Source organism: Misgurnus anguillicaudatus, chromosome 24 (assembly GCF_027580225.2).
Source record: "Misgurnus anguillicaudatus chromosome 24, ASM2758022v2, whole genome shotgun sequence".
NCBI classification, from domain to species: Eukaryota; Metazoa; Chordata; class Actinopteri; order Cypriniformes; family Cobitidae; genus Misgurnus; species Misgurnus anguillicaudatus.
The window spans coordinates 33,562,279-33,583,170 of NC_073360.2; the positions used below are offsets into that span (position 1 = coordinate 33,562,279).

The 20,892-nt window shown below is 40.0% G+C and overlaps 1 long non-coding RNA gene across 1 annotated transcript; it reads left to right on the plus strand.

The window, feature by feature from the left end:
* The first annotated feature begins 15,811 nt into the window (after positions 1–15,811).
* LOC141361591 (uncharacterized) lies at positions 15,812–17,284 on the plus strand. Its single transcript, XR_012367733.1, has 3 exons — positions 15,812–16,306; positions 16,444–16,568; positions 16,696–17,284. It is a non-coding gene; the product is annotated as an uncharacterized lncRNA (long non-coding RNA).
* Positions 17,285–20,892: the final 3,608 nt, after the last annotated feature.

Sequence of the window (20,892 nt, forward strand, 5' to 3'; positions counted from 1 at the left end):
GTGAGCACAGATCTGGGTCTTAAAACCCATAAAAGCTGTTCATTTCTTAAAGTACAAAATAAACTTGGCTGAATAATTAGTCTTGTTGAAAGTAGCAGTAACAAAAAAAGGCAAACTAAAAATGTTCAACATACTGTACATTTCTTGTACCCCTGGGTATAAAAATATTAAAGGGGTAGTTCACTCAAAAATGAAAATTCTGTCATTATTTACACACTCTCCTGTTGTTACAAACCCGCATAAATTTTTTGTTCTGATAAACACGAAGGAAGATATTGTGAGAAATGTTTGTAACCAAACTGTTTGTGTAAATGATGACAGAATTTTCCCCTTTGGGTGAACCACCCCTTCAAGAAAATCTAAGAAATTTAGCTTGTGTATTGAATATTAAATTACTTTAATTTAACCACATAAAACCACTTATTACTAAACAGAAAAAGCAGGTCCAAGAACAATATGTCTCCTCATGGGCACCAGTTGATATTTTCTCGTCCGATTCTTTCTTCATCCTGCTCTCGGTCACTCCAGGTGTGTTGTCCTGGTTGCTTTATGGTTACAGCATCTAATGCCTAGCGTACACCAAAGGATTTTCACAGTCCCAGACTAAAGACCGGCAGTCTTTAGGAATCTAACTGGAGTCTCGGCGCGCTCCCGTTGTCTCGATCGTTAACTGTGAGGTGATAATCTGAAGTCGGCGACCCGATTTATGCCAGTCTTTCTTTAGTCTTTCATATCAAACATGTTTGATATTATCGCAAGTCCCAGCGTAGTCTCATGACGTAAAACAATCAACAACCAATAAACTCGTTCTCCGGAAACAGGAAGCCATCAGTCACAACAAAGAAACATGTCGACGGACGTGGAAACACAACGAGCGCGAAGTAGGCGAAAATGGACCGTGGATAAAGAGGAGCGCCTTGTCGAGCGGTGGGCAGAGCAAGAGCAGCCGTGTCTTTTTGATGTAAACTCCCATTCATACCACGACAGAGTGGAAAAAGAAAAGAAGTGGAGCGATATTGCCTGTATGTGTTAACATGCTAACTCTACCACTCTATTGAATGGCATAACGTGCTAATGTTTTCTGGTATGTGCTTACATTCTTCACACCGCAAGCGTGAGCCACGCGTAAGCGGCGCGTGTTTTTTTCAGCGCCCATGTTAACAAGTTAAAGCACAAGCACGTACACCGCACGCGTGCGGTCATACATGTGACTCCATAAATGTCATAAATGTGTTTCAAACAGTCATGACTTTGAGCAATGTAAAAGAAAGCAATGAAATATTTAAAAACACCAGAAGACTGCGCTGTCATTCACTCTCTGCCCAGCAAACGAGTCCTCATATAGCTTAATACTGTTCAGAGAAACAGATAACGTACATCTATAAATCTAAATCTTATGCTTAAACTGTTGACGGGAAACACGATCGACTGCTTCATGCTGTCAATCACTGAGTGATTTTTTTTATTTTATCTTAAAACTTAAGAGAAACAGATTTAATAATGTGCCAAGGGTTTTTTTGTCTATAATTGTGTATTGTGTCTATATCTGTCATTACACGAACCAGAACAGCACGAAAACAATGTGGGTTAAACAAATCACAGCTATATAAATTACACTGACCGTCAAAAACCGTCTTGAAGAGGTTTTGCTCATTAATGCATATAAAATAAAGTAATGTGAACTTGAGATTTTTATACTGTTATTACAGTTTTTCTCAGTCGCTTTGGTACATTTCTCGAATCATACTCACAATTTGCAAAACAGTAAGTGCATTTTTTTAAAACAACTGCCAGTGAAAGTCTAATAGACATCTAACCATAGCCAAAAAATAGACAATGCAAATACTTTTAGATCATGTAAAAGAAATGAAAGCAAACACCTTGAACACCTGTTGGAATATCATAGATCTTCAAGGTATTTTGGCAAAAATGGCATGTAACCAAATTCAAGGTTATTTAGGGTAGAAGTGGGTTACTCATAGCTGGACTATATTGGGTCTATAATTAGCCGTCATTTCAACATCTCAGTTTTTGCTTGCTGGGGACGTTTCTGTCTGTTTGAGAAAGTCAAGATTCACCTGGGAGCAATTTACCAAGTCAGGACAGATTTAGAAAAAACGTCTAATAGAAATTTATAAAAAAATATGTTTGACCGGCACAATTATGAGAACTGTATTATGAGAACTTGTTCAATAATTTTGCATGTAAAGACTTATACTATGAACTGATGCCTAAATGTTGTGGGGGGTAAGACTATTCAACAGAGACCCATTATAATACATTTTGATCAACATGACATAAGCAATCGATAATGTAGGAAAAAGCAGAGAATTGTACATAATCATTTGCATGGATGTACCAAAGCATTTGCAACTTGTTCAAAGAAATAAGAAACTGCTTTTTTGATGTGCACAAGTGGCACAATGATGTGAGAAATGAACAAGTAGTTTTGAGAATTTCAATTCTGATCTGAGAATTGTACCAAAGCGACTGAGAAAAACTGTAAACTGCACAGTATGCGCTGCAAACGCAGCTGGTTCGAAAGCACAATGGACACGCGCATACATTTTTGTTAAATCACTGCTGAGCATGATGATAAAATGCTAAAATAATCTTGTTGTAGTCTTGTAAATAGTGTCACTACAAGATTCAGTGTTTGTAAAATCTTTAGTCTGAGACTAAAAACTGTGAACCCAAGTCTTTAGATGTGAGCTGATAATCTTATAAAGTCTTTTCTAAATCTTTTCAAAGTCTTTAGGTGTACACAAAGCATAAGTGAGAACATAAAAAAATTAAATGTTAACATTAAAAACAGGGGTTGTCTTAACAAAAAGTAAAGCATGATCAATCCAATTAGGTACACTAATATTAAAATTAATTTATATTTTATTTTACCTTTGTTATTTAGTCCCAATGATGTATTGCTATACTCCATTTAAATACTTTGAAAAAAATGACCCCATATTGTACTAACACTTAGTGACTCGAAATACACATTTTCAGACAAACACAATTGGAGTTATTTTAGTAAATGTCTGAGCTTTTCCGAGCTTAATATGGGGAAAAACATGGATCAGGGTACATTTTCTGACTTCCCAAAGAAGTGCAGCCTTTAAAGAAGTAATCCACAGCGCTCCAAGGGGTTAATAAAGTTCTTCTGTGGGTAATCAATGCTATATAGTAAGAAAAGAATGTTTTAAACTTTATAAACTATAATAACTAGTTTCCGGTAACGATGTCTTGGACTCACACGATTCAATGTGCAATGAGTGGCAATATTTGAGTATGGATTACCCCTGTGAAGGATGAATGCACTTTATTGAGGTTTAAAGTCAGAAGTTGTTCCCTAACTGTTGTTTTCTACCATTATAAAGCTTGGAAGCGCAAGTAAAAAATGGGCTATTTACACTTGGTATTAAGATGTGCTGTTGTCGATCGGATCACAAGTGGACAATGCTAGAGACAGGTGTAAATGATGTTCAAAACATCTTGAGCTCGTCCACTTTTGACCACGTTCAGAGGTAGTTGAAAACACTTTTGTTCTGATTGCTTTTGTAGAGTAAGCGTGCATGTGGTAGAATGTGTTCCAACAGCCACAAGAGAATATCAAAGAAAGTTTTTACATATAAATGTACAAAACTCTGTGCAGCATGTTTACTTACAAGCAGCGGACTCTGGCATAATATTAGTTGCGTCCATTTAAACCCGTCATTACTCCTGCTCATGTTTAAATGACAGCCCACAGTCTCCACAGACCATCCCCTAAAAGTATTCAGGACAGAAGAGGTTGAAAGTGGACAAAACTGACGGATTTAAATACCAGGTGTAAACAGAATGTGTCCGTCTCATCCACTTATGATCCGATTGACAAAAAAACCCACATCTTGGTACCAAGTTTAAACAGCCCCAAAAACACAATCACTTCACCAAAGTGTGTCATTCTGCTTATAAAAGAAATGTGCATGCAGTGAGCAAAGACATTTCTCATGATGATGATGACGAATCACCTTCATGGATTCAGTCTTGCATAAGCAATGTGACACGGAACAGGAATTTGAAGAAATACTGATAGGAAAAGAAAGAAACTGAAGTTAGTTTCAAGTTAGACAACTGGGCCCGTATGTATAAAGCCGCTCAGAGTAAAATTTTAGTCTTAAGTGTGTCAAAATTCTAAGAATGACGTCATTTTACTCTTATTCCTAGACTTAAGAATATGTTTGATTTATAAAGCCTCTAAAGCAGTGGTTCTCAAACTTTTTCAGCGTGCGGCCCCCTTTGTGTACGATGCATTCCTTCGCGGCCCCCCAAAGAAAAACAGTTCTTAAACTTCACATTTTAATTAAACAAAACATTAAATTACACAATTTCAAGAAGTCAAGATGGCGCCGGTGCTCATGGCATGCCGTCTACCTGCTGTGTCTGTTTTTGTGTTATTTTTGTTATTAATAACCTGTTTTAGTCAATATGCATCTTCATTGGTTATTTATGACCGGACTCAACTGTTAAGGATTCAAGCGACTGTGGATGCGGCTTTTAAAGATGATTTTAAGGGATCGGGCTCTATCCCTCCGTACCTGTTGGAGAACATTCCCGTGCACCTGTACCGCTCCTCCCACAGTGTTCGAAGACGCCGATGGAGGAAGCGTGGCAAGCGCGGCGGTGTCATTGTGAAACTGAAACGGGCCATGGGTGGTAGAAAATGCAGTGTTATATTTCGTACAGGAGCAACGCTTGCGGATAGAAGAGATGTCTGTCGGCGCTTTATGACTGGCGTGCGTGGTTGGATTTACCCGATTAAGCTTGATGGCGCGGCCTTTGTGAGAAACTCGGGACGGTCACGCGTCTGTACTAGAGGCATTGAGCTCCGGAATCTCCGCTCTGTCTGCATTGAGCGGCAAATGACCGAAGAAAATGCCATTATGCAAATGGCTTTACTCAATGTTCGGTCTGTGGGAAACAAAACTTTTATACTCAACGATTTTATTATGAACAATAAACTGGACTTCCTCTTTCTGTCGGAAACTTGGTTGAAGGTAGGAGATCTTACGCCGTTGGTTGATCTTTTACCACTGGGTTACTCCTATTTTAACTCTCCTAGGTTAACTGGGCGAGGTGGGGGCCTTATGTCCATTTTTAAAAATGATATTGAGTGTCGGACGATCTATAATGAAATGTATAATAGCTTTGAACTACAAACGTTTCAGACAATATTGACTAAACCTGTGTTAGTGGCTCTTGTGTATCGTCCTCCAAAGTCAAATAAGGATTTTATGAATGAATTTTATGACTTTGTGAGTGGGCTGATTACAAAATACGAAAGCTTTCTTATTGTTGGGGATTTTAATGTGCACCTGTGCTGTGGGCAGGATGCGGTCTCTAGAGAGTTTGTAAATATGATTGACTCCTTTGATCTGGTACAGTGGGTCAAAGGGCCAACTCATAAGTTGGGCCATACATTGGATCTCGTTTTATCTTTTAACTTGCACATCCAAGACATTATGATTGATGAAGTTGTGTTTTCGGACCACAAACCAGTGCTGTTCAATGTATGTTTTCATAAGAATAGGAGGACAAAACTGCCAGAAAAAATATGGTCACGGAAAATTAATTCCTCAACTGGTGTTGAATTTTCTGCTTTGTACAAAGATTATGGTGATTCTATTTTATCTGAAATGGCCTTGATGAATTTAAGTGTTGATGAGTCTGTGGAACGGTTTAATTCTGTCTGTTCTGATATTTTAGATAATGTTGCCCCTCTCAAAGCAAAAAGTGGTCAAATTAAACATTTGCCATGGGTTAATGAAACACTACGGGTACTTAGACAACATGCTAGACAAGCTGAGAGGAGGTGGAAAAAACATAAACTACAGGTCAACTATGAGATTTTCAGAGAATCGTTAGAGACATTTCAGATGGCCTCTAGAGATGCTAAACACAAGTATTACTCAAATGTTATTGCTCAACATGTGAATGACCCTAAAATTTTATTTAAGGTGATAAACTCGGTTATAAATCCTATGCATACTAGGTATCCTGATCCCTCTATCTTGAACTGTGAAGACTTTTTGAACTTCTTTAATGATAAAATTGTTGGTTTACACTCTACAATACCAAAACTACCGGTAACTCCGTCTTGTGACTTAGCTGTGCCTTGCAGCACGGAATGGAGAGAATTTGATCTTATTAGTCTTCCAGCTTTGGCGGATATTGTTGCACATCTCAAGCCATCGTCTTCTAAAGGTGATGTTTTGTCACCTCACCTTTTTAAGCAGATTTTTACTAGTGTAGGGACTACGGTGTTGAATCTAACGAATAAATGTCTTAGCCAGGGCATCTGCCCAGCAGTTTTTAAGCATGCTACAGTTCTGCCGTTACTAAAGAGGCCTAATTTGGCAATAGAGGATCCAAATAATTTTAGACCGATTTCAAATCTACCTTTTTTAGCGAAGATTTTAGAAAAAGTGGTATTTAAGCAGCTTCAAACATATATAACTATAAATTCAATTAGTGAGCCATTTCAGTCTGGTTTTAAGTCCTGCCACAGCACGGAGACAGTGCTGGTTAAAGTGTTAAATGACATCTTTGTCTCACTGGATAATGGCAGTAATGTCATTTTAATTTTGCTGGACCTTAGTGCAGCGTTTGATATGGTGGACCATGAGATTTTGATTAATCGCCTAGAACATTGTGTTGGCCTAAAAGACAATGTTCTCAAATGGTTTAAATCCTATCTTACGGGCCGATTCTTCTCTGTCAATATTGATAGCTGTAATTCCTCAAGCTCACACCTTCCGTGGGGAGTTCCCCAAGGCTCAATCCTTGCTCCAATCCTTTTCTCGCTTTACATGCTACGTTTAGGGGCTATTTTTCGTAAATATAAAGTGTCATTTCATTGCTACGCTGATGATACTCAGATTTATCTACCTGTGAGTGAGTTAAATTCAAGCTCAATTGACACTCTATTAGCATGTCTTTACGATGTTAAGGATTGGATGGCTGCAAACTTTTTGAAGCTTAACGAAAATAAAACCGAAGTCATTGTGTTTGGGCCAAAAAAGCATGAGGTATTGCAGTGCTTAAATGCAACTTCTTTGACCGGTTTTGTAAAATCTAATGTGAAAAACTTGGGATTTGTTCTGGATAGTGATTTAAAGCTAGACAGACAAATTAATGCTGTGGTGAGATCTTGTTTTTTTAATTTATGTCTGCTAGCTAAGACTAAACCATTCCTATCTAGCTCAGACTTTGAGAGAGCAATCACGTCCATAGTTTTTTCAAGAATGGACTACTGCAACTCCCTTTATTATGGAGGTAATTGAGGCCCGAGCACTTATGCGATTACAGAAAATTCAAAATGCTGCTGCTAAGATGATAAAGTCAGCAACGAAATATGACTCTGTGACTCCCTTACTAATTTCTTTAAAGTGGCTGCCAGTACGACTTCGCATTGATTACAAAATCCTGGTACTTGTTTTTAAGGCCTTGCACAATCTAGCCCCTGTGTATCTGTCCAGCTTGGTGAAATTTTACACCCCTTCTAGATCTCTTAGATCTGAAAATCAATATCTACTGTGTACTACCAGGACAAAATATAAACATCGAGGTGATAGAGCTTTCTCGCGAGCAGGCCCTAAATTATGGAATGACCTTCCCTATGCTATTAGATCAGCCAAATCTTTGTACTCTTTTAAAGCTGCGTTAAAACAACATCTTTTGAATTCAAATGGAGAGCATTTTTAAATGGGTTTATTTTAAATGTTTTGTGTATGTGAGTAGGATATGTCTACACTTGTCTTTTATTTCCTGTTCCAAATGTTTTGTGTTTGAGTGGTGATTTGTAAAGCACTTTGGGCAACGTGAGTTGTATTAACAGTGCTATATAAATAAATAAATAAACAAATAATAAATAAACAAAGTAGTGCTGCCTTATTTTTTAGGTTTAATTTCACAGAATTCATGATATGTATTTTATAAAATGTCATAAAACTGGGGCCCCCCTGGCACCATCTCGCGGCCCCCCTGGGGGCCCCAGACCCCAGTTTGAGAACCACTGCTCTAAAGTGTTAAGACTAGGTCTCAGCTCCTAAATTATTTAAGAGAGCTGGAGAGGTCTCTTAACCTAGTTAAGAGTAACAAGAGGGCAGCAGAGAGGTGGAGATCATGCACTTTACAACAAAAAATGTGTTAGAATACTTTAATTCAAATGTATTTCTATAGTACTTTTGTAAAAAATTATTGTTGCATTGTTGCAGAGCAGAAAATGTACAATATATACATGTTAGTAGTATATAGACAGTAGATAGGAATTAACAGTAGCGTAACGAGCCAACACCGGGCCCCTAAGCAGGATTATCAAGGCGGGCCCTTTACTACGGCACGTGATGACGCAATGTTCACATGCAGGCTACAATGAATAGGACAGGACAGGATCATAGAGACATTAGAAGACTGACAAAATCAGAAATAGCCTACGTTGCACCACAACAAAAACATAACACTGGTGACAGCGCACCATAACATATGAAAAAACACTGCTGGTGACAGCACACTATAACATATTGTTACTCACTGCTATGACTACACACACACACACACCTAGGTCTAAATACATAAAAAAGATGCTCACTTACATTATATGCTATAGCGTTACATTATAACCACATTATAATTTGTAGAGGCATTTTGCGGGCTTCAGTTCTGGATAGCATGATGCACACAGCAGCTCTAAACTTCAGACAAAACACAGCTCAATCATTACATACGCAGGATCGATCCATACTGTTTAAAATCATGTGTTTACTTACTGCTGCACTTTGTGCTTTGCTTTAGGTGTCTTGTGTAGTGTTTGGGTATTTAAAGCGTTATCGTTTCTTGTTTGTGCTAAGAAACCAAAAGATACAAACCAGCCGATTTCAAACGTGCACAGAAACTCTGGGCTGTAATTGGTTGGGCTCTATCCCTAGCGGTGCTTTCATTGGGCGATGGCTTGTTCGACTTCATGCGCCATAAGAATTGACAGCCTGGTAACGTCAAACTACCGCGAGAGTGATTCGCAAAACCATAAGGAGGAGTTTGCTTTTAAATCGCTCTCGCGGAACTTTGACGTCATCCGGCTGCCGGTTCTTGTGGCGCCGCATGAAGTCGAACAAGCCTATTGAAAACCCATGAGAAAGCCTGGGAACAGCGGATAGTTACGAATATGTGATAGGGCACGCCGACTGTCAATCAAATTCTTCCAGTCGGGCGGGCCCCTGATTGGTCCGGGCCCGTAAGCAACGCTTACCCTGCTTACCGATAGTTACGCCCCTGGGAATTAATATAACATGAAATTGTCATGGGCTTGCCAGACCTTTTGTACTAGACTGAGGTCTGAGTGTATCTGGCAAGACCATGACAGTACTACACTCTTAAGAAAAAAGGTTCTTCAAAGGTTCTGAAACGATGGCAAAGGTTCCCTATCAAAAGCTACTCTCAATGCTGCACTGCTAAGCGCTATGGGGAAACGGCTTTATTGTTGACCCGCTGAAAATAGTGTGCAAACACGTCAATGAAATTGACCCGGAGGTACTTATAGTCTCGGTTGATGACGACATCAAAGCGCACGTGAAGCGAGACTATAAATTAAATGAAAACAGCTGTGATACTCAGGTCTTTTGTCTTCAGACCGACATCTGTGTATGTGTGCTACACGATCTATAAATCAAAAAACTATCTCTTACCTTTTGAACTCCACTCGAGATCTTTGTTAGGAGTTAGATTCCAACTAGATAGAGTGCAGTCTTTCTCTCTTTCCGATATTACAAGAGTTAAAGTTAAAAGAATGAGTAAGAAGAGTCACAAGCAGTCTAAGGTGTGTGTTTGTTCTCGCGCTATCGCTAAGGACGACACACACACTTACTGCTTTGTGTGTCTGGGGGAGGAGCATGCGATCACGGCTTTACAGTCAGATGAGTGCGAGCATTGCGAGTCATTCTCTATAAAAATGCTCCGTGCTCGACGTGATTATTTCTTAACCGCACCTAAAAGTTTAGGCTCATGGGGCTCCCAGATGGATTTGGCTGATGAGCAAGAGACAGGCGCGTCCTCTTCTCTTGCTTTATCTCCAAATCCATTTATTCCTTCACATGATCTCGAAGCGCACCCCGGTGCTTCTTCGGTTCATGTGGGGGGTAAAGATGATGATTATGATGATGATTTTTCTCTCGGTTCTGCGGACTTTGATAAACCAGCCTCCGAGCGTTCCTCGCACGATCATAGATCGGTCGAGGAACTTCTCGAGGTGGTAACCCGTGCGGTGGCCAGATTGCAGATTGACTGGCCTCGCGAACCAGAGACGCCCAAAACAAATAAGTTAGGCGATAGGTTTCTGTCTGCTGACAAAGAGGAGAGGACGAAACATGAGCCTCTCCCCTTCTTTGAGGATCTCCACGGTGAATTAGATAAATCGTGGAAGAGACCATACTCTTCACGTGTTTTCATGCCCTCGACGTCGGTTTATTCGACTATCGTGGGTGCAAAAGCACGCGGATATACAGAGATGCCACAGGTGGAAGGGACGTTAGCTAGTTATCTCTCGCCTGGCTCGGCATCAACGTTAAAGAAATCTTCCCTTCCTACGAAGCCGTGTAGAATAACCTCAGCTTTAGTGGGTAAAGCCTATCAATCTGCAGGTCAGGCTGGTGCTGCGCTGCATACTATGGCGGTGTTACAGGCGTATCAGGCTGATTTATTAAAGGATTTGAGTGCGGGCGAGACAATTGACAAAGAGGCGTTTGATGAGCTGCGTAGGGCTACAGATCTGTCTCTCCGTGCGACCAAGCAAACGGCTCGCGCTATCGGCCTTTCTATGTCCGCTTTGGTTAGCACGGAGAGGCATTTATGGTTGAATCTGTCTGGTATAAAGGAGAAAGATAAAGCATTTCTCTTAGATGCCCCTGTTTCCCCGTCAGGGCTGTTTGGCGATGCGGTTGACTCCGTCGTCACAAAATTTACAGAGGCTAAAAAACATGAAGAGGCTTTTTCGCAGTTCTTGCCTCGCCGCACACAAGGGGAGGGGCTGTCTGTCACGGTCACCCGACCTCTTCCCGGTCCTTCAAAGCAAAGGGACGCGAAGAAGGAGAGTGTGGCGAATCGTGTTCCCCCGCAAAGAGCTTGGGGATCGACTCGCCGCCCTCAGCAGCCCCCCAGGGCAGACCTCAGGACTGTTATTAATAGAAAAAAGCAGTCCTGGCGGTTGCACCCACTCTAGGGCTCATCGGCGGGGCGGAGCATATCGCTTTACATCCGATCGCTCCGTCCCGTTGCCCTCACGAAACCTCCCCACCTCCGCCGCCTCTGGGCTTGCGGATGGCGGTGGTTTCCAGCCAAAAGTTAAAGGCCCCCTGTTCTCCTGCTGTCATTCAGGAAACAGGTCTTTTAACATCCCCCCAAGGAAAAATATTAAAGCTAATACCATTATCAGAGAGTCTGGCAGCGTGGGAACTTCTGCCAGGTATTTCTGGTTGGGTAAAAAGCACAGTACACATAGGATACAGAATCCAATTTATTCGTCGTCCTCCGCGCTTCAACGGCGTGATATTTACTTCCGTGAGACCGGAGCGGGCACATGTACTGTTGCAAGAGATACAAACTCTGTTGATGAAAGGGGCCATAGAACATGTTCCCCTCCCAGAGAGAAACTTGGGTTATTACAGCAGATACTTCCTGGTTCCCAAGAAGGATGGGGGGTTGCGTCCAATCTTAGATCTTCGAGGTTTAAACAAAACAGTAAAAACTCTCAAGTTCAAGATGTTAACAGTCAAGACGGTTGTGGCACAAATTCAACATCGCGATTGGTTTGTCACAATCGATCTGAAAGACGCATATTTTCACATAGAAATATTGCCACAACACAGGAAGTTCCTGAGGTTCGCTTTTGCAGAAGCATACCAGTTTCGGGTTCTTCCGTTCGGCCTAGCCTTATCACCCCGCACATACACGAAATGCATGGATGCAGCACTGGCTCCATTGAGACTCCGGGGCATCCGCATTCTAAATTACATAGACGATTGGCTAATACTAGCGAAATCACAAGAGGTGGCGCTCCAACACAGAGACATTGTGTTAGCGCATCTACTTTCTCTAGGGTTGAGACTCAACGCCAAGAAAAGCGTTCTTTCTCCTGCCCAGAGAACGACCTATCTAGGGATAGTCTGGGACTCGATTACGATGCGAGCACATCTGTCTCCCGCTCGAATCGCGACCATTCAGCATTCCTTGAGCAAAGTCAAGCTAGGCCAGGACCTCACGATAAAACAATATCAAAGGATATTAGGGCTCATGGCTTCAGCATCCACGGTGATTCCTTTGGGGCTGTTGCACATGAGACCATTTCAGTTGTGGCTCAGAGCCAGAGGGTTTCATCCAAGGGCCAACCCTCGGAGGCTAATAAAAGTGACGCGCCGCGACTTTGTACACTAACTATGTGGATCAGACCCCGGTTTCTTGCCTTGGGTCCCACGCTAGGGGCGACTTGTCGTCGCAGGATGCTAACGACAGACGCCTCCCTGACGGGCTGGGGTGCGATCTTAGATGGTCGTCCAGCTCAAGGGAAATGGGAGGGTCATCAACTCAGTTGGCACATCAATTGTCTGGAGCTGATGGCTGTATTTCTGGCCCTGAAATATTTTCTCCCCCAACTGAGGGGCTGTCATGTCCTAGTGCGGGTGGACAACACAGCGACAGTCTCGTACATAAATCACCAGGGAGGTCTGCGCTCGCGCAATTTGAACAGGTTGGCGAGGCGGATCTTACTCTGGGCTCAGGACAAGTTCCTGTCGCTCAGGGCAGTCTACATACCGGGGAACCTGAATGTAGCGGCGGATTCACTGTCCAGAGAGACGTTGTTGACTGGGGATTGGAAACTCCACCCAGACATAGTTTCTCAGATATGGACCAGATTTTACAGAGCGGAAGTGGACCTCTTCGCCTCTTTTCAGACAGCGCAATGTCCCCTCTACTTCTCTCTGAGTCCCCCAGCCCCCCTGGGTCTGGACGCAATGGCGCATATATGGCCCAACAAGCGCCTCTATGCGTTCCCTCCAGTTGCACTACTCCCGCAGGTCCTAGCCAGAGTTCGCCAACAAGGCTCGTGCCTCTTATTGATAGCACCACGTTGGCCGAACAGAGTATGGTTCTCGGAGATAATATCTCTCCTCAACGGCTCGCCGTGGGCGATTCCGCAGAGGAGGGACCTTCTGTCTCAGGCGGGGGGCACGATATTTCATCCCAGGCCCGACCTGTGGAATCTTCATGTTTGGCCCCTGAAGGGTACCAACTAAGAGGCACAGGGCTCTCACCTGACGTTATTGAGACCATCTTAAGTGCTAGGGCCTCCTCCACTAGAAAGAGTTATGCCCTTAAATGGGGTGTCTTTGAAGCATGGTGCATGACACATAATGCAGATCCTGTTAACTGCCAGATTGCTACAGTTCTGAGTTTTCTGTAGGAAAAGTTGTCAGCAGGTTTATCCCCATCCACTCTCAGGGTTTATGTGGCCGCTTTTTCGGCTTGCCACGCCTTAGTGGACGGGGCACCACTCGGGAGGCATCCTCTGCTCGCTGGCTTTTTTCGAGGGGCAAAAAGATTAAGGCCTCCAACAAGAACTAAGATTCCTTCGTGGGACCTAGCTATAGTCCTTGAGGGTCTGGTTCAGACCCCTTTTGAACCTCTAGAGTCAGCGTCTGATAGACTTCTTACACTAAAGATGGTTTTCCTAATGGCAATAACTTCTCTTAAGAGAATTGGGGATATACAGGCTTTGGCGGTCTCGCCATCCTGTTTAGATTTTGCCCCAGGTATGGTGAAGGCCATTCTGCATCCTCACCCTGATTACTGGCCTAAGGTTCCCTTCTCAGCTGCACATCCGGTCATTCTTGAGACTTTCTGCCCGCTGCCGTTCCTTACGTCGGAGCAGGAATTACACCACAAATTGTGTCCAGTCCGTGCTCTCCAGGCCTATGTCCACCGCACTAGCCAGTGGCGTAGGTCAGAGCAGTTGTTCGTCTGTTTCGGGGGCCGCAACAGAGGTGCAGCTGCCACCAAGCAGTCTATATCTCATTGGGTTAGGGATGCTATTGCTCTTGCCTATGAGGCGCGCGGTCAGGTTTCGCCAACGGGGCTGAGAGCCCACTCCACCAGGGGGGTAGCCTCCTCTACTGCTCTAGTAAGGGGTGCCCCCTTACAGAGCGTTTGTGATGCGGCAGGCTGGTCCTCTCCGCATACATTCATAAAATTTTATAGCTTGGATGCTCATGTCACTCCAGGTTCTCATGTCCTCGAGTCAACATCACAAGCTACTGCCTAACTATTTGCTCTACTTATAGGTGTTAGTGAGGCAGCAGGAGTATCCTTTCCGCACACTCCCATGACTTATAGTTTGGCTACTTATGTCTGAGATTTCCTTGCGTTCTTTGTGCGCACACCTACACACCCGTAAGGGGTCCAGACATCTCCAAGCACGGCAGCGTGGGTATTTTCGTTCCCCATAGCGCTTAGCAGTGCAGCATTGAGAGTAGCTTTTGATAGGGAACGTTGGGGTTACTTGACTGTAACCTTGTTCCCTGAAAAAGCGGAACGAAATGCTGCGCTGTCTTGCCGTGCAGTAGATGAACCAGGACTGGTCTTCAGACAAAAGATCTGAGTATCACAGCTGTTTTCATTTAATTTATAGTCTCGCTTCACGTGCGCTTTGATGTCGTCATCAACCGAGACTATAAGTACCTCCGGGTCAATTTCATTGACGTGTTTGCACACTATTTTCAGCGGGTCAACAATAAAGACGTTTCCCCATAGCGCTTAGCAGTGCAGCATTTCGTTCCGCTTTTTTCAGGGAACAAGGTTACAGTCAAGTAACCCCAACGTTCTATATAGAACCATAGCTTACTGAAGAACCATTTTTTGCTGAAATGGTTCTTTGTCTTGGCAAAAGGGTTCTTTATTTCCCGCCTTTCTTGATTTTAAATTTAGTCAGTTATTTTCAAGCTGCCTCTTGATTATTTTCACCTGAATCATCATCAGTCCTGCTGAACCGCATGCAGACTAACAACACAAACAGGTAAGAGAGGAAAATAATAATAATTTACTGTTAAAACATTTTTAAAATTAAAGTTATGTGTGATCTTATTTTACTTTATTTATTTTATAACAGGTAAACTTTATACTGTAAGCTTCATTCCCTTTAAAGCAGGTAAGCTTCATATTGTTTTAAATGATAGGAGACTCTGCTTTAACAATGACTTAGGATAATGATTTGTTAAAGTGTTCAAAAGCATATACATGTATATTTTACATTAAGTTTATTAAACTAATTATGAAAAGAATGTGGTACAACATGTGTTTAGTTTTTTATTGATATTTCAGAGTTTTTATATGTGAGGTAATCTTGCTGGGAGTGAAGGCAGTGCGTTTGACCGCTTGATATGAGAGACACATACTGTATTTAAAGGTGATGTATGCATGTTACTTTCAATGCTGACATTAAAATAATAGTTATTTACTGTTTAAACATTTTGTAAATTGAAGTTTTGTGTGTTCTTATTGTACTTTATATCGTTTATAACAGGTAAACTTTATACTGTAAGCTTCATTCCCTTTAAAGCAGGTAAGCTTCATACTGTTTTAAATGATAGGAGACTCTGCTTTAACAATGACTTAGGATAATGATTGGTTAAAGTGTTAAAAAGCTAATACATGTATATTGTACTTTAATTTTATTAAACTAAATATCAATAGTGTTTTTATTGATATTTCAGAGTTTTCATATGTGAGGTAATGTTGTTGGGAGTGAAGGCAAGTGCGTATGACCGCGTGATACGAGAGACACATTCTTTTTTTAAAGGTGGTGTATGCATGTTACTTTCAATCCTGGCATTAAAATAATAATATTTACTGTTTAAACATTTTGTAAATTGAGGTTTTGTGTGTTTTTGATGTACTTTATTTCTTTTATAACAGGTCAACATACTGTAAGCTTCATTCCCTTTAAAGCAGGTAATCTTCATATTGTTTTAAATGATATATTTCAGGGACTCTGCTTTAACAATGACTTAGGATAATGATTTGTTATAGTGTTTGTTATAAAGCATATACATGTATATTTTACATTAAGTTTATTAAACTAATTATGAAAAGAATGTGGTACAACATGTGTTTAGTTTTTTTTTATTGATATTTCAGAGTTTTCGTATGTGAGGTAATCTTACTTATGCTGGGAGTGAAGACAGTGCGTATGATCACTTGATATGAAAGACACATCCTGTTTTTAAAGGTGATGTATGCATGTTACTTTCAATGCTGGCATTAAAATAATAGTTATTTACTGTTTAAACATTTTGGAGATTGTGTGTGTGATCTTGTGGCACATTTACTTGTGATAACAGAATTATTTTTGTCTATCTGTTGTAGGTGGATTATGAGTGAAGCTCTGCAGGTCTGCCATTGGCTTGATAACAGTGGTTTATGTGAATTGAGTGAATTCAATTTATAAATAAACCTTTCACCAAGCATTCACCTATTTACTGACAAAACAGGTATCTTGAGCAGAGTCATATTAAAACTTCTGTCAAATCATGTTTTACATACAGTATGTAAGCAAACTCCAGGCTAATATTAACTTGTTTTGTCTCCATGTCTTATCCTTTCTCCCATCTCCAACAGATCCAAATCTTGTTCAGCCTGATGCTCAACCTTGTATGATGATGACCACAGCCAGGTGATGAAGATCTGTGTTAATCACAGCCTGCGTCTCAAGATCAACATGACAACGGCAGACCATCTCTTATCTTACTCTTATCTGACTAAATGTTGAACTTCATTGCAACAAAACAAAGAACATTGGATGGAGTATTGGAGTATGCACAATGATCCAGCAAACAAAATAATATGGACTTTTTTGGTGAGATTTTACAAAGATTGACACAATCTTATTGACTTTTATTTTTACAGTTAATAATGCATTATAAACATCCCATTCATTTGTATTCTATGTCATCGATCTGTTTGTGCTAAAATGTATACATCTGAATGTAATGTCAATAATATGTTAATATTCAGGATTTATTATCATTTGCATGTTTTGATGTTGCATGTCATGATTTTATTGATTTCATGTAATTGTTGTCTATTTAAAATGATTTTAATTGCCAAATTTTATTGTTAATTTATTTAATATTGAAGCTGTTATTTAACATCCATATCTTATTTGAGTAGTGATTTGTTATATTTGCATAATAATTAATATATTTATTCTGATTTTAATGCACATATTTATTATTGTATGACACCTCATGTAATGAAAAAGTGAAAATAAAAGTATGTTCTGATGTCTTGCAATTCTGTTTTTAAACTGTTAAACCTTATAAAGTGCTATAAATAAGAAAAAAACAAATAAAAAATAATCCTCCTGACTGCTGATAAATGAAAGGGTTCTTTATAGCACCACTGAGGTTCTATTTAGCACTTTTTCAAGGCAAGGTTCTATATAGAACCATCTAAAAAAGGGTTCTATATAGTACCAGAAAGGGTGCTGCTATTGTTACAAGCCGAAGAACCCTTATTTGGTACTATATAGAACCATTTTTCTTAAGAGTGTATGTTCTGTGTGGGGACATGTGGAGTCATATTGTGTGTGTGGCTTCCACGTGTTCCCAGTGTCTTGTCGCTGTCATGGTCTTGCCAGACCTTTGTGTAGATTCAGGTCTTATTTCAGAGGGCAAGATTATGGCAGCATTGTGTTCTGTGTGGGGACATGTGTCTTACGTAATTAATTATGTTCACCTGTTCCCCATTGATGTGGTGTCTTTATATTGCCCTCTCGTTCTCTGTCGTGGGCGCGTTCGTTGTCTAAAGTCAGAGTGTTCATGTGTTCCGTGTTTCTGACTTTTGCCCCAGTGTTATTTTGGTTTCAGTGTTTAGTTCCTGTGTTTCGTGTTCCATCACGTGTTTTGTTAACATCTGTTTTACCCCCACGTGGGTCTTTGTGTTTATTAGTTTAATAAACCTTCAGTTATTTATACCTTTTGTCTGCGTTTGGGTTCTCCCTCTTTGTGTGTAACCACACCGTGACAGAAATATAAAGAGTATAGGGTTTTTATACAATGTATTTTATATTACACAATATAATATACAGTATAAGATTACTTAAACTTATTCAAGTGCTTGCACAGTACCAATCATTTTAATGGGATTATCAAGACAGCAATGGTATATACTTAAATGGTATATACATTTGCATAATAAACACTGTAAAAAATTTAAGTTGGATCAAAATTATATTGATAATGCCTAAAAATGTAATGTTTTTCAACTTAAATTTCTCAGTTTAAGTGAAATAATTAAAGTTAAAAATGTTTAAATATTAGCTGTTACCAATTGAAGTAAGTTTTTAAGTAGAGCCACTTTTACATTTTACAGTTTATGATAGGTAAATAAAATACCATAAAATGTAAATAAAATCTACAATAAAATGTGAAGTATCTACAAGATTGCAGTGACACTATAACATGTAAAGTGATATTAATAGAGTATAAAACCCTGAACCAAAACATAATGTTAGCAGTGAGCAAACCAAAGGTGAAAGTGACGAAGATGGCAAAAATTACAATGGTGTTTAAGTGGAGAAATCCAACTTAACTGGATCATCTTGTTCAGGCTTGATCAAAGTTTTTTATCTAAGTGTTTAACTTTAGTCTTTTCTTTATAAACAGCTTGTGAGTAAAATCAAAATGATGTGATTCATCATCTTAATTTTTAAATAGTATTACGTTTGTTTGTTTATTTCATTAACATGTTGAAACTTAATCTAAATGGTGCAAAATCGTGTTAAATAAATGCATGTACTTAACTGTAATATTGTTTAATATTTCGTGAAGCAAATATAATTTTAATGTCTTCGTAATTCATCAATGTATGGCGTCACATGCTGCTGTAACTGTATAACGTTGCCAGCTTTCTATTGGCTGATTCAAAGGTTAAAGTCGCCATGAAACGGAAGTAGCGATTGCCTTATTTTCCCCATGGTGACGTATATCTGAATGAAACGGCTTTTGAGATGAAATAAGGCAGGGCTGGATTTGAATTTGTCCATTGAGATCTGATTGGATGGTTTAAAGTTGGGTCGTGTTGCTATATGCTAAGCGCAGTGATCTTCTCCCGGACCCCGCCCACCTGCCATACTTTTGACCGGAAGTGAAGAGAGATCATTTGAGGAGGGAAGGAGATTTGCATTTTTGATTAAAGATTATGAGCACACACACATTTTAAAAAAAATAATGAAGCTCACAGATAAGTCATTTGTTAATAATACCACAATATTAAAAATATATATATAGTTTTTCATTTCAATTTCATTGTGACTTTAAGGGCGGCCATTTTAGGTCGAAATCATTGTAGTCCTCAGTTTGCGGCACTTAAGTCAGCACTTAAGGATAAGTCTTACACTTTACTGAAAGTTGGTTTTAGCTTCTTTATAAATGTCTCCTAATTTCAGACTGCTCCTACTCCTTACTAAGAATTTTTTGACACTTAAGTCATAGCTTAAGACTATTTCTAAGAGCATTTCTGAGATGTTTTATACATACGGGCCCTGATTTCAACGTCTTTTTTTGGACTAAATGAAGGTCATGATGGGCCGACGTGATTTAGCCCAAAAAACAACGTCTAAATGACGTCTTGTGCTGGGTGGGGTATTGCTACAACTCCTTGAAATGCATATCATAAACAGGATTACTAGTGATCTGGGCCCGGTTGCATAAAGCACCTTAAGTGTACTTTTCCCTTAAGTTCACCCTTATGTCTCCCTTAAACTTAAGGGTGTTGCAGAAAAAACCCTTAAGTTTTTTCTGTTGTGTCTCCATGGCAATAATAGTGTTTTATAACAACAAACCTGCGTTGCTGTCGTGAAACATTTAATGATTACCCTTACCTAAGAGAACCGTTTAAGGGATTATATGCAGAACCCTTAAATTATTCTCTTACAATAGGTAAGGGGAATTTACCCCTTAAGTGTCATACTTAAGGGAAAAACTTAAGGTGCTTTATGCAACTGGGCCCTGCCTTCGGACAGAGCGCAGCTCTCTGCACGTGCACGAGAGAGCCGCCAAGATGCAGCAGGTTATATTTTAAACAAAAGGTATAGTTTGCCTCAGCTCGCATGAAACGCATAAAACTGAACAAATACGTAAGGATTATTACTTTAGTTTATGTTTAGACTTTGGACAGATGCAAGAGCGCGTGCACGTGAGACAGAGAGAAGCGCAGCTGCTTATGACGCACCGGTTTTATTTCAGATAGGAGTCCAAGACGCGCGCATTAAGTCCATCTGCATGCAAGAAGGAATCCTCTCTCTACAAGCTCTCTCGCGTAAAGTAAAGCCCACAAACCCCATGCGAGGAAAAGCATGCAATGTGCATGTTAATGTGAAACTATAATAATAATAATAATAATAATAATAATAATAAAGGCATGTAATTTTTTGTCTTTAAAAAAAATTCATTTAAAAATCGAGAATCGAATCGAATCGTGACATCAGAATCGAAATGTAATTGAAACAAGGATTTGGAGAATCGTGACACCCCTAGCAACGCCTAATAAACTCAAAAGGATATTGTGAAAAAGGATTTAGGTGATAACTGGTGAAAGTCATGAATTTACATTGTCACATAACATTGTATTCTGAAACGTTATTATTTATTTAATCTTGTTTGTAGTTTATAAGTGTAGTTTTGCATAAAAAAGCATACGTGATCCAAGAATGAAAGGACAGCAAGTATTTCATCTACTTTTCCAAGGTACAGTGTCACTTATTCATACATTTTATTAAACATGAGAGTCTGTCACTTACAATATTTACATGCA